The sequence below is a fragment of the Aethalodelphis obliquidens genome, unplaced genomic scaffold (assembly GCF_003676395.1).
Source record: "Aethalodelphis obliquidens isolate GAN/ISIS:26980383/991018 unplaced genomic scaffold, ASM367639v1 scaffold14, whole genome shotgun sequence".
NCBI lineage: Eukaryota > Metazoa > Chordata > Mammalia > Artiodactyla > Delphinidae > Aethalodelphis > Aethalodelphis obliquidens.
The window spans coordinates 12668789-12681049 of NW_020837958.1; the positions used below are offsets into that span (position 1 = coordinate 12668789).

General features: G+C 45.2%; 1 long non-coding RNA gene across 1 annotated transcript; it reads right to left on the bottom strand.

The window, feature by feature from the left end:
- Nucleotides 1-10450, bottom strand: LOC113625203 (uncharacterized). The gene is made up of 4 exons (XR_003434577.1): nucleotides 10235-10450; nucleotides 6560-6651; nucleotides 3307-3484; nucleotides 1-428 (listed from the first exon to the last, which is right to left on the bottom strand). It is a non-coding gene; the product is annotated as an uncharacterized LOC113625203 (long non-coding RNA).
- Nucleotides 10451-12261: the final 1811 nt, after the last annotated feature.

Here is a 12261-nt window from a genome sequence, read left to right on the forward strand (position 1 = left end):
AAAGGCAGGGAAATGTGTGCAATTTCCTGAGGAACACGCGAGGAGAGCGCCATCCTTACCGGAGAGGAAGGAGGAGTTAGGAGGCCGGCTGGCAGCTGCCTGGCTTCATTTCCCGGGGGCCCCGGCGGCCGGCGGAGCGCGGTGAAGTCATGGCGCAGGAGGTTCCTCCCCGGCCCTCTGGCGGGAAGCGTTCGGCGAGGGCTGAGGACCGTCTCCCGCAGTGGGTAGCAGCCCGCCTCTGGACCTTTCGGTGAAGCTCTCCTCGGCTTCTGTTGGTCTCGGGGTTTGCCCAGAAACACCCCTTCATCGGAACCCCCGGGAGCCGATTTCAGCTCGTGACGCTCCGGCTCCTTTTCTCGCTGGCGCCGGAGTCGACAGGCCCGTTACAGGTGGAGCCAGTCCTCAAATTACCCACAGTTCTCTGGGGGCTGCAGAGAAAATGTAGTTCCTTTATTTGTCCATATCTACCCAGATTTTTTTCACAGGCCCCCAGCTGCTGGATAAAATATTTTCTAGTCCAATCCTGTCAACTTACTGCGGTACGCGGGCCTCTCACCGCTGTGGCCTCTCCCGCTGCAGAGCACAGGCTCCGGACGCGCAGGCTCAGCGGCCATGGCTCACGGGCCCATACGCTCCGCGGCATGTGGGATCTTCCCGGGCCGGGGCACGAACCCGTGTTACGTGCATCGACAGGCGGACTCTCAACCACTGCGCCACCAGGGAAGCCCCTGTCAACTTAGTTTAATGCAAGTTTTTAGAAATCATGGTTTGCCTCCTTAAGTGAAACAAACAAGCCAACAAACAAATACCCTCTCAGCCTCTCATACTGTCCCACTCCTCTCGGAGACAGGGCTTGGGCGTGTGGAGAAGGACTGTGGCCACACACGTGGCAGCAGGGGGAGGCGGTGGCCTCCGCATCCTTGCACTGGGCCTGCTGAGGGGTGACTGTCCATGCCCGGCCGCAGGTGGTGGCCACGGCAGCCTGTGGCTGGTGGATGGTCCCCTGGCCTGTCTTTGGGCTTGGTCAGGTCCTGGGCGTGCCCCCGGCCTGCACCAGCCCTGCCTTGGTTCTCACCTTGAGCACCTGCCAGGTTCTCCATCCAGCCCCTGGTCTACAAAGCCAAGAAACAAGTCGTATCAATTTTGCGTTTCAAATCTGTTGTTTTCTTTCATTATGATTCTACTATGGGAAATTTCAAACATACGCTATTTCAATGAGTGTCCTGAAGAAACAAGTGTTACACCCAAAAGGCATTTAGCCAAAGAGAACTGAATGTAGGGGGTAAGGAAAGTGTGATCAGGTTCATGGAACCAGAGAAGGGAAGGGTGGCACTCTGGGATTAGCAACAGTGGGAACCGTTACCACCCTTTGGCCTGAAAGGGCAGGAACCATTGAGAAGTTAACATGTGAGAAAAGGGCTGACCGACAGGAGCTGTCATCAGATGCAGGGGTCAGTGAACTATGGCCCGTGGGCCAAATCTGGCCTGCTACCTATTTCTGTAAATAAAGTTTTAGTGGAACACAGCCATGCTCATTCATTAGCAAACTAATACCACTGCTGTAGCGGAACAGAGTTACTAGAACCTCAGGAAGGCAGAGAGGAAGCGAGGGGGAATAAATACCCTGATTGCTCGTCACTCCCACTGCTGATCTGCTGTTGGTGACCTCCACTGGCTGAGCCCACCCAGAAACCAGACAACACAGAAGTCCAGGGGATTCCATCTATCAAGACTGGCCTTTAGGGCACAGAGCAAGGCATAGTAGAACAGAGAATAGATCTAGGGGCAAAAAAATAGAATAACCAGCACAAACACAAAAAAGCAAAGAGAATGGTATAATAAACTCCTATGTACCCAACACTCAACTTCAACAATTACCAACATTTTCCATTATTGTTTCATCTATACCTTCCCACTTTTTTTTTTTTCTGGAATATTTTAAAGAAAATTCCAGGAATCTATAGGTCAATATGCATCTACACTAGACAAGAACTTTAAAAAACATGACAGCAATGCCGTATCATACCTAATAAAATTAACAAAAACCCCTTAATAGCACTCTCTCTTCCTAGTCTATACTCAAACTTCCCCCGTTGTCTCAAAAATGTCTTTTAATACTTGGTTTGTTCCAATCAGAAGCCAAAATTCATACATCGCAATTATCTTTTTGGAAAAAGTGGGTCATGTGTCCTATCATAGAATCTTTCACATTCTGGGTTTGCCTGATTGTATCTTTGCGTCGTTGTTTAACTTGTTCCCGTGTTCCCTGAATTTCCTGTGAGCTGATTGTTAGATTTAAAGGCTCAATTAGGTTCAGGCTCCATATTCATGGGTGGTGCCTTCTATTGCATCACATTACGAGAAGAGAATATCTGCTTCACTCCCTTTCTGCAATGTTGGGAATGATCACTGGCTTCAGACATGTCAGCCTCATCTCTCCACTATCAAGTTTCCTATCAACCTTTGATCTAATTATGTTAGTGTTTATTGAAAATCACTGCCAAATCTATTATTTCATTCGGGTTTGTAAAATGGTGAAGTATTAGCCAGGGTCTTTCCAAAGGAACAGAACCAGCAGGGTTCTGTAAAGGGATTTATTATGGGGAATTGGCTCACGTGACTATGGAGGCTGAGAAGTCCCATGATCTCCCATCTGCAAGCTGGAGATGCAGGAGAGCCTGTCAAGCTATTCCATCTGAGTCCGAAGGCCTGAGACCCATGGGAGCCGATGGTGCAAATCCCAGTCTGAGGGCAGGAGGAAACCTATATCCTAGCTCAAGTACTCAGGCAGAAGAAGCAATGAATTCTTCCTTCCTCTGCTTTTTTGTTCTATTCAGGCCCTTAATGAACTGGTTGATGCCCACCTATATTGGGGAGGCCAATCTGCTTTCCTCAGTCTACTGATTCACATGTTAATCTCATCCAGAAATATCCTCACAGTCACATCCAGAAATAATGTTTAGCCCAGTCTCTGGGCACCCCATGGCCTGGTCAAGTAGGCACACAAAATTAATCATCACAGGTGATTTTCTAAATCTACCATTCCTCTGCATCTATTAGGCAGAATTAGTCTATGAAGAAGAATTTAGCTCATCAGCTATTTAGTCCCCCTAGAGTATACATTTTCACAGAAAAGACAGAATATACACATAATTCTTTTCTTGATCAACTTTCAGAACTGAGTTGGTGTACTAGCTACCAATGATTTTTTCTCTTGGTATCATTAAGAACTCATGATTTAAAAAGTACTTGATGTGTTTAAATCCACTGTAGTCAATATTTCTTTTGATGCCTAAATTGTCCCACCTTTGGCCAGTTGGAGCCCCTTCAAATTTGCTCCTGTGTCCTTTTGACATGACACCATTAGTGTCTCGCACAATAAGATGTCCCAGACTCATCACGTGCATTTCTTTCTGCAGACCAGTAATCAGTCATTTTTCCAAGAAGCCCTGTGTCTTGGTCCAGGTTCACTAGAAAACAGAGGCTGAGGCAAAAACATACACGTTAACACTTAACTGGGAAGAGTGCAATTCCAGGGAAACAAGGAAGGTGAACAATGGAAGTGAGGCAGTGGGGGGAGATGGAGTACGAGGGGAGGTGTCCCCAGGCTGCCCTGGCTTCACAGAAAACACAACCAATTGCTTGGCTGGACAGCACCTCTTGAGATAAGAGGCGTGAAACCATGGTATCTCAGAACAGCCTGGCAGTAGGGAGGAAGGGCAGCAGTTCACCTTCTGTCTTTTTCCCGTTTGCTCTCACATGCTATAGTGTGAGAGCAAACACACTTGCATGTCCCTTCTGCCTCCCCCAGTTGTGTTTCTTGGCTCTGGTCACAGCTGTAGGGGAAGCCAGAGTTTCCACGTGCCCAGACCCATCAGTGTGCAGTGAAGGTGGTCTCTCCCTACCAGTCGCTGCTGTGCATGGGGACTCCCCAGTGTGTGCTGGTGGCAGTGGTCGTGGGCACCGCTTTACAACCAAGACAACAGTGTGAGTTGTTGTCAGGGCTGCATTGGCCAGGAAGCAAGGCAAGTGCGCAAGGACCACTGGTGGAGACGGGCCAAGGAGATGTGCGCTAGTACACTAACTGGGTCTGGCTCCTCTACCCCTTTGCCTCGTAGACATGCTCCCACCCTCCTACAATATTCAGATCTCACGTGAAATAAATCGTCCTCATTTCTTTCCTAGCAGTGGAAGTACAAGTCCAATTCTTTCAGGAAATGTTCAGTTGCAATCTCCTAAAAAGACCTACAGAGGTTTAGCAAACCAAGCTACAAACCCTACCGCCACAGCTGGTCCAACGGTCAAAATATATATTCACCATCTCACTCCTCTACCACCTATTTTAGTTCTACAACTTCCAGGGCAGTGGAATCCTTACTACAACCCTGGTGAAAGCATCCCCCTCTGGGTTCCCAGGCACTAGTCCAACAGAATCCACGGTGGCAAGAACATGAAGCTAAAATTTGGCGTGTCTACTGGGAGTGAGGCTGAGAAGGCCAAGGCTGCTTCCACCGCTTGGTTTCTGGACCCGTGCACCTTAGCACCATAGCCTGGCTCTGGCTCAGTGTGTACACCGCACCTAGTGCTGAAGTATCCCTGAAATGGCCTTTTAGCTGAGACTTCACCAGCCCTTTCTACCCTTTTTATCAGGCTGGTCAACCCGGTGTGATGAAGTACATGGAAAACTGGTGTAACTTGTGGTTTTTGAGCCCAATGTTTCATGTGTAGTAAAACGATCTCTCTGGTCTCGTACAAAGTAAGGTAGGATATCATATATCTTATAGATCAAGCACTCTGTCAACCCTCAGATGGTGGTGCTGGTGGAGGCATTGTGGGAAGATGAAACAAACCTATACTTTGAGAGATGGATTTGTTTTTTTCTTGGCCGTGCTGTGCGGCTTGCGGGATCTTAGTTCCCCAACCAGGGATCAAACCTGTGCCCCCTGCAGTGGAAGGGTGGAGTCTTAACCGCTGGACCACCAGGGAATTCCTTATATCTTGAGTACATGGTGATTCTGGTGAGGAAGAATGGAGTCTGATATAATCTACTTGCCCCCAGGAGGCTAGCTGACCTCCCCACAAAGGGGACCATGAGGGCTCAGAATCAGTCCCTGCTGCTCGCACGTTAGGCATTCAGCATCAAAGCTAGGGCAGCTTTGATGGAAAGGACTCCATGTTTTGGGACACAGGTGTAGCCTCCGTTCCTGCCACTGTGGCTGCTTTGCTTGTGGCCCACTCTGCAAGCACTGCAGAGGCCAAGGAGAAAGGCTAGCTGATGTCAACTAGATATTTTGTGCCTACTCCCATAAGTTTATTCATGTACTTCTTCCCCAGATTTCGTCATTCCTGATTTTATTGAGTGTATCTATCACCATCCACCACCACCTAAGGACTGAAAAAGTGTCCAATCTATCATCATAGACTCCTACACTACATTACCACCGAACCAAAGAGCACATTTTACTACCAAGTGGGAATGACCCACTGAGCTCAAACAAAAGATACACAGTCTTGGGCTTCCCTGGTGGCGCAGTGGTTGAGAGTCCGCCTGCCGATGCAGGGGACACGGGTTCGTGCCCCGGTCCGGGAAGATCCCACATGCTGCAGAGAGGCTGGGCCCGTGAGCCATGGCCGCTGAGCCTGCACGTCCGGAGCCTGTGCTCCGCAACAGGAGAGGCCACAGCAGTGAGAGGCCCGCGTACCGCCAAAAAAAAAAAAAAAAAAAAGATACACAGTCTTTCATGTCCCTCATCAGCAAGGATTACCAGCCTGAGAAAAAAATGGTGGAATGGCCTGGTGAAATGTCAGCTAAAAGGCCAGATCAGGGACACCTGGCAGGTTAGGACACTGGAGGTGGTATATGGACTGTAGTCCTTTTCCTTCCAGGTCCCTGACCAATAAGCTGAGCCATTCACTATTGACAAAGAGTCAACATTTGCGCACACATTAAGCCAACGTACTGCTGGCACCTCTGCCCACTGGGAGGATTTCCTCCACCATGATTTTGGGGGCCACCTCTAAGTGGGGCTGTAATGTGGCAGCAGCCCATTTTTGGCTAGAGTTGACATTATATTCATGCTTCTAGAACCAAGTCCAAGTCCTACTGGGTGACTCAGAGGGATGAGAGTTTCCAGCGAGGCTCGAAGCCAAAAAGGGCTCTCCAGCTTGTCCAGGCAGCTTCCCTGACACTTAGGCTATGTGAGCCAGCAGCTCTGACGGTACTAGAGGTAACTATGGCAGATAATGATGCTGCAGGGCTTTCAACAAACTTCAGTAAGAGAGATGCAGCACAGACTCCTGGAGTTCTGCAGCAAGGCCATGCCTTGATTCTGGGCTCTACCAGTGACTGATGTCTGACCATGGGACACCAAGTGACTATGTAACCACAAATGTTCCCTATGATCTGAGTATTATTGAAGCCAATGAGTCATAAGGTTGGGTGGATACGGCAGTAGTCCACCGTATGAAAAATATGCTCCATTCAGGATTCGGCCTGACCAAATCCAGAGGGCACAAGTAAATGACATGAACAGGTGATCCAGACTCTGGTGGCACCTACCTCTTTTGCTGCAATACATCTCTCAACAGAGGAACAATAGAGAAGGTCGACTGCTTTCCTTGCCATGTAAAGGAGACCTGCTTTTGATTTTCCTATTATTAGGGATAAAAGAAAAAATATTTCACCCTATCAACAGCCACATATAAAATGTCAGAGATACCACAACTGGCAAGGCAGCTGCGCTGCAAGTGAGGACACCTGATTAAGTTCACAGCAATTTCCCACCACCATTCTCCAAGAAGTGTCTGGGGTTTGCAAAGGCTAGAAAAGTGAATTGAATAGAGATGTGATGGGAGCTACTATCCCTGCATCCTTTAAGTCTTCGATAGTAGCATTCATTTCTGTAATTCCTCTCGAAATGATGTATTGCTTCCGATTTACTATCTTGGCCAGGACAAAAGATAGCTTCCACATGGCCCTTCTTATAAAAATGGCTTTTACCCCATCAGCCAGGGAACCAATGAGAAGGATCTCTTAAAGATATTCATCCTGTTTATGCATTCTAACCAAAGTTATCACTGGGAACCAGAGAAATAAACAAGGGGTGGATTCATAGACTTTCCCCCCAGCGTACTATTACCCTGGCAAAAGACAACAGGTCTCTTTGGGGAAAGATTGAGGAACTGCTTCCTATATATACTTGAAATGGCATTAGAGGGTCCTTCTTTAGGGGGATCCAATCCCTCCGCCTATGGTCTCAGTGTTTGTGAGCCGACTTAGATCTGAAACTGGATGAAGGACAGGTATTAGCCTTTTGCTCTCCAGCTATCAGTACTTTCTCATTATAAAAATTGAGCAACACTCTTGTCCATCTGCCTAACTACTATGAACACCAACGTCTACTAGCCAATGCCACAAATGCAGGTCAAGGTGCCCTGAGTGCCACTCTGGCCTTCTGCCAAATATTATTATTTTTCTTTTAAATAAATAGATTTATTTAATTTATTTTATGGCTGTGTTGGGTCTTTGTTGCTGTGTGCAGGCTTTCTCTAGTTGCAGTGAGCGGGGGCTACTCTTCGTTGTGGTGCGTGGGCTTCTCATTGTCGTGGATTTTCTTGTTGCAGAGCACAGGCTCTAGGCGCGCGGGCTTCAGTAGTTGTGGCACGTGGGCTCAGTAGTTGTGGCTTGTGCACTCTAGAGCACAGGCTCAGTAGTTGTGGCACATGGGCTTAGTTGCTCTGCAGCATGTGGGATCTTCCCGGACCAGGGCTCGGACCCGTGTCCCCTGCATGGGCAGGCGGATTCTTAACCACTGTGCCACTAGGGAAGTCCCTCTGCCAATTATAATAATCAGGCCTCTTGCCCTAGTGTTAGGTGCTGCCACATGGTTTTTTTGCCATTCCAGAATCCCACCGTTCCTATTGATATTAGGAAGCCTAGTTCCATGGTAATATCTCTCATCGTCAACCTGGTCTTCGAAGATGCCAGTGTCCCTCTCACTGGTGAAATCTCTGTTGTCTTAGTGAATGAACCATTGCCTGTGTCCTCCGGGAGCACAGAGTCCGGTGATGGGTTCTCAGGTCTTACTCATTAGTCCATTCTACCATTAGTATTTCCCTGAATATTTTGGCTTCTTCAGTATTCTGCCAAGGCGGTTCTGACATTATTACTTCATTCACTGTATGTCATTGTCATGTCCAACTTTCAAAGAACCATTCTAGGTAACTAGACTGGCTTCAGATACCCTTGTCAAAACACACACAGGTGTGTGCCCTCATACATTAGCCCCATATTCTGCCCCTTCTCCTAGTCTAATATCCTAAAGATCCACTCCCACATATATTTCTTGATTCCTGTTGGTAAAACTCAGCCAGTTCCTAAAACTTATTTTGGGCGTAGGCAATTTCCTCCTGCAGTGGGATCATAATTCTCCACTCAGGCTGTGCTGGGATCTGCCCCTGATTATAGCCTGGGAACAGTAAGATGAGTAGAAGAGGATCTTAAGAAGACCAGGCTTCATAGCATGAGGTATTTACTTCAGGTAAGGTCAGTGATTACTCTGGTATACAGAAAGGGGAGGCTGTTCTCTGATAAAATGGATGGGGCTGTTTTTTCCAGTCAGGGTAATTCTGAGGAATGTTGATTAGAGAATCTGAAGCTCGTCTACCCAATGTCCCCATCCTATGTCTCAGGACCCCACTCTTTTTCCATCAGGGCTCTACTTTGACGTAGATATTTATTATGGTTACACATTTAGTATTCTTTGTAGTTCTGACCCTTTACAATCAGATCCTTGATCTGATTTTCAGCATGATCTGACCTGCAGGGGTAGGAGATGAAAATTTTAAGGCTACTAGACCAGCCCTCTGGCTTTCATGGGGTGCCTTAAGGTGGCAATGAACAGTCCTGGGCTCATTCGTTTCTTATTTCAAAGTTTCTAATGCCCTCAAAAGCAGTTACTCATGCCACAGTCATTATAATTGTTATCACCCCTTTATTAATCAAGTGCAGAAGCCACCTGATAATTGAAAATTTCACCTCATAAAAATTATCCACAGGTGACAGCTTTAGTAATTGTAATATCACTACTTATCGGAGACTCCACTAACCAATAGCGACGGGAGGCTTATTGCATTTAGTCAGGCAGACAACCCAGCACTAAAATCCCATCCTGAGGGTCTGCTTCTTAAGAGCCGCTTCTAGTAACAACTGCCTTAGCCTGAGTTTGGTGGAAAATAGAATGTGATGCAAACATTTATTCTCTAGCAATTTATTGGGATGAACAATCCCAGGAAAGAAAGATACATGGAAGAATGCAAGAGAGACATGAAAGGAGGGAGAATAATCACTAAGGGGTAATTACTGAGTTGCCTTGAGCTTTGCAAAAACACAGAACGCTGGTGGTTGGTTGATGTCACTGGACGTCATTAGAAGCTGCTGTGCTTCTGAACAATCCACCAGGAAGAAAGAAAGGCAAGCAATTTATCTAGTGGTTACTTCTCTCCTCATATCTTTGTTTGACATTTGTGCTAAATGGTGTTATAGTCTGACGCATCTCGGTGGTGCTAAATGGGCCCTCCAAAGGGCCGATGGGGAAGCCATAACTTCTGTGGGTCCAATTCACGCAGTGAATTGCATCATTATCTTCATCAGTCAGTGCTGCTAAGGGCTATCCTCACTCTTGTGGATGTAGTAGCAGCAACATATATTTACATAGTACCATGGATTTACAATCAGAAGGACAGTGGGAGCCTAGACAGGGATGCTCTGGCCAGGAAGCTAGGCAAGTGACTGAGGCCCAGAGTAATGAGGGTAAGCAGGGTAGAGTAGGTCTGGGGTAGGTCAGGTGTGCCCTGGTTCCTTTTAGATGAAAATGGCTTTTAGATCACAATTTAGGCACAGTACTTATTCATTGCTACAAGGTTGCCATTGCTTCTAAACCTTTTCATTTGACAGGATGCTTTCCTCTCTTTTAGAAAGATAAATTATGAGTTCATATTGGTATTTCCAATTCCCAATTGTTTGGGTTTATACTTGTGTCTTTTGTCTTTTATGCTGAAGATCTTTGTAATGACATTAACAAAAGTACTAATTTGTTGATCCTACAATATGCATGTGATAGTTTCAAAACAAAAATATAATCCTACTAACTCTCTGTGTGAGATTGTATTACTGTTCACCCCTATTTGGTGCCAATCTCTGCAGTGCTTCTTGCTGAGAGAAGATTATACATACCTGACATTTTGAACTCAGATTATGTGACTTTCTTTGGCCAATAAAATTGGAGTGGAATAAGAGTGATGGTCACTTCCAGGAAGATGTTTTCTGCCTCAATGACTGGCAAAATATTTCAGACAGATGCTCTTCCCTTCCTGCTTGGGTCACAGAGGGAAGATCATACAGATCAGAGCTGAAGCCAACATACAATGAACATGTAGCATGGGAGAAAAGAAACTTGTCGTTGAAGGCACCAGGACTTGGGTTTGTTATTATAATAGAACATAGTCTAGTCTATCCTGATTGATACACCACTGAATGCAGTTTAAGATTTCTTCATGGTTCTTTTTAGTCCTTAGGATCTACCCCTTTAAGGACGTACTGTCAACATACTGTTTTATAGAGTCATTTGTAACAACTCTTCTTTGGGTGGCTAAACCGCCAATCTAATATGCCATTATTATTATGAGTTTCCATTTTTCCAACTTTTATAAGTTTCCTCTTCATCTTTAACTTTAATTTTATTTAAAACATTTACTTGGGTACAAATTTAAAACTATCCAAGTTACATGCAGTTGTCTAGGTTCCATCTCTGCCCTTCTGTCATGTTTCTTCTCTCTCCTTATAGGTCCCCCATTTTTATTGGTTTTTGGTTTATTCTTCCATTATTACCTTTTGATATATATATAATATATTCATATTACCCTCCTTTCTTAAATGAAAGATAGCATACTATAAACCCTGTTCTCTAACTTGCCTGTCTTAACAATATATCCTGGAAACTATTTCAAGTAAGTAAATAGAGAGCCTTTTAATTTATGTTTATAGTTGTATAATACTCCATTGTATGCATGCACCATAATGTATTCAACCAGTGCCCTATTGATGGACGTCTGGATTGTTTCCATCCCCTCACTATTACAATTACTGGCAATGGATATCCTTATACTACATCACTTTATATTTTTACCAGTTTACTTTTTGAGATAGATTCCTGGAAGTGGGATTGCTGTGTCAAAGGTTATGTGAACTTGTAATTTTGCTAGATGGTCCAAATTTCCCTCCATGGGATTGTATCCTTTTGCACTTCCACCAGCAACTTAGGAGAGAGCCTGTTTCCTGAAAGTTTTATCAACAGAATGTTGTTGGACTATGGATTTTTACCAATCTGATAGCTGAGAAATGATATCTCAGTATAGTGCTATCTTGCATTTTTCATATTCAGAGGAAGTTGAGCTCTTATAATATATTTGCACTGGGGCCACTTGCGTTTCCCCTCTGTGAAACCATTCGTAAACTCTGCCCATTTTTCTATAGGGTTGTTGTTGCTTTTCATCTCAAGTTTTAGAAGTTCTTTATGTGTTAGGAATGTTTATCTTCTGTCTAAGATATATGTTGTATTTTAGAGAATACAAAATGGTCTGAGCCTTATACAAGGGAGTCTGGGAACATCTAGCAACATTACTAATGCATCTTCCACTTGGGCCCGGCGACCACACAGAGACACTGGACCTGATATTGCTGAGTTGCTGACCCAGAAGCTGCTTACCTTTGGGCTTCTTGTTATGGAAGAAAAATAAGCCCTTTAAATTACTGAAATCGGTTTTTAAACTTGTCTTGTTACTTGAAGATGCTTTCCTACTTGAACACATGCATGTTTTTCTACATATCAGACTATTGTAAACATTTATTTACAATAGACATTTGAGAAAAACACTTTATTTAAGTGTTTTTCTCTCCTACTAGGCAGGTCAAGAACATCTATTCTTTCACTCCAACCACTATCTGTCGCCTCTCTCATTTACCTTTTATGTTTTCTTTCATTTTTTCCCCATCTGATGTTATCTTTATCCAGTGATACAGCTACAAAAATGTAGGATCTGATGCAGAGACTAATGTGAGCCTCCCCAGGGACAACAAGAGTTCCTAGGGAAGCAGAAAGAGGAAATAAGTAGTTTCATTTTTTTTTCCTCCCTTCTATCTTTGGAATGAACACTCTGAGACTAGAAGGTGGCTACCTCGGTACTCAGGGCAGTGTGATTGCT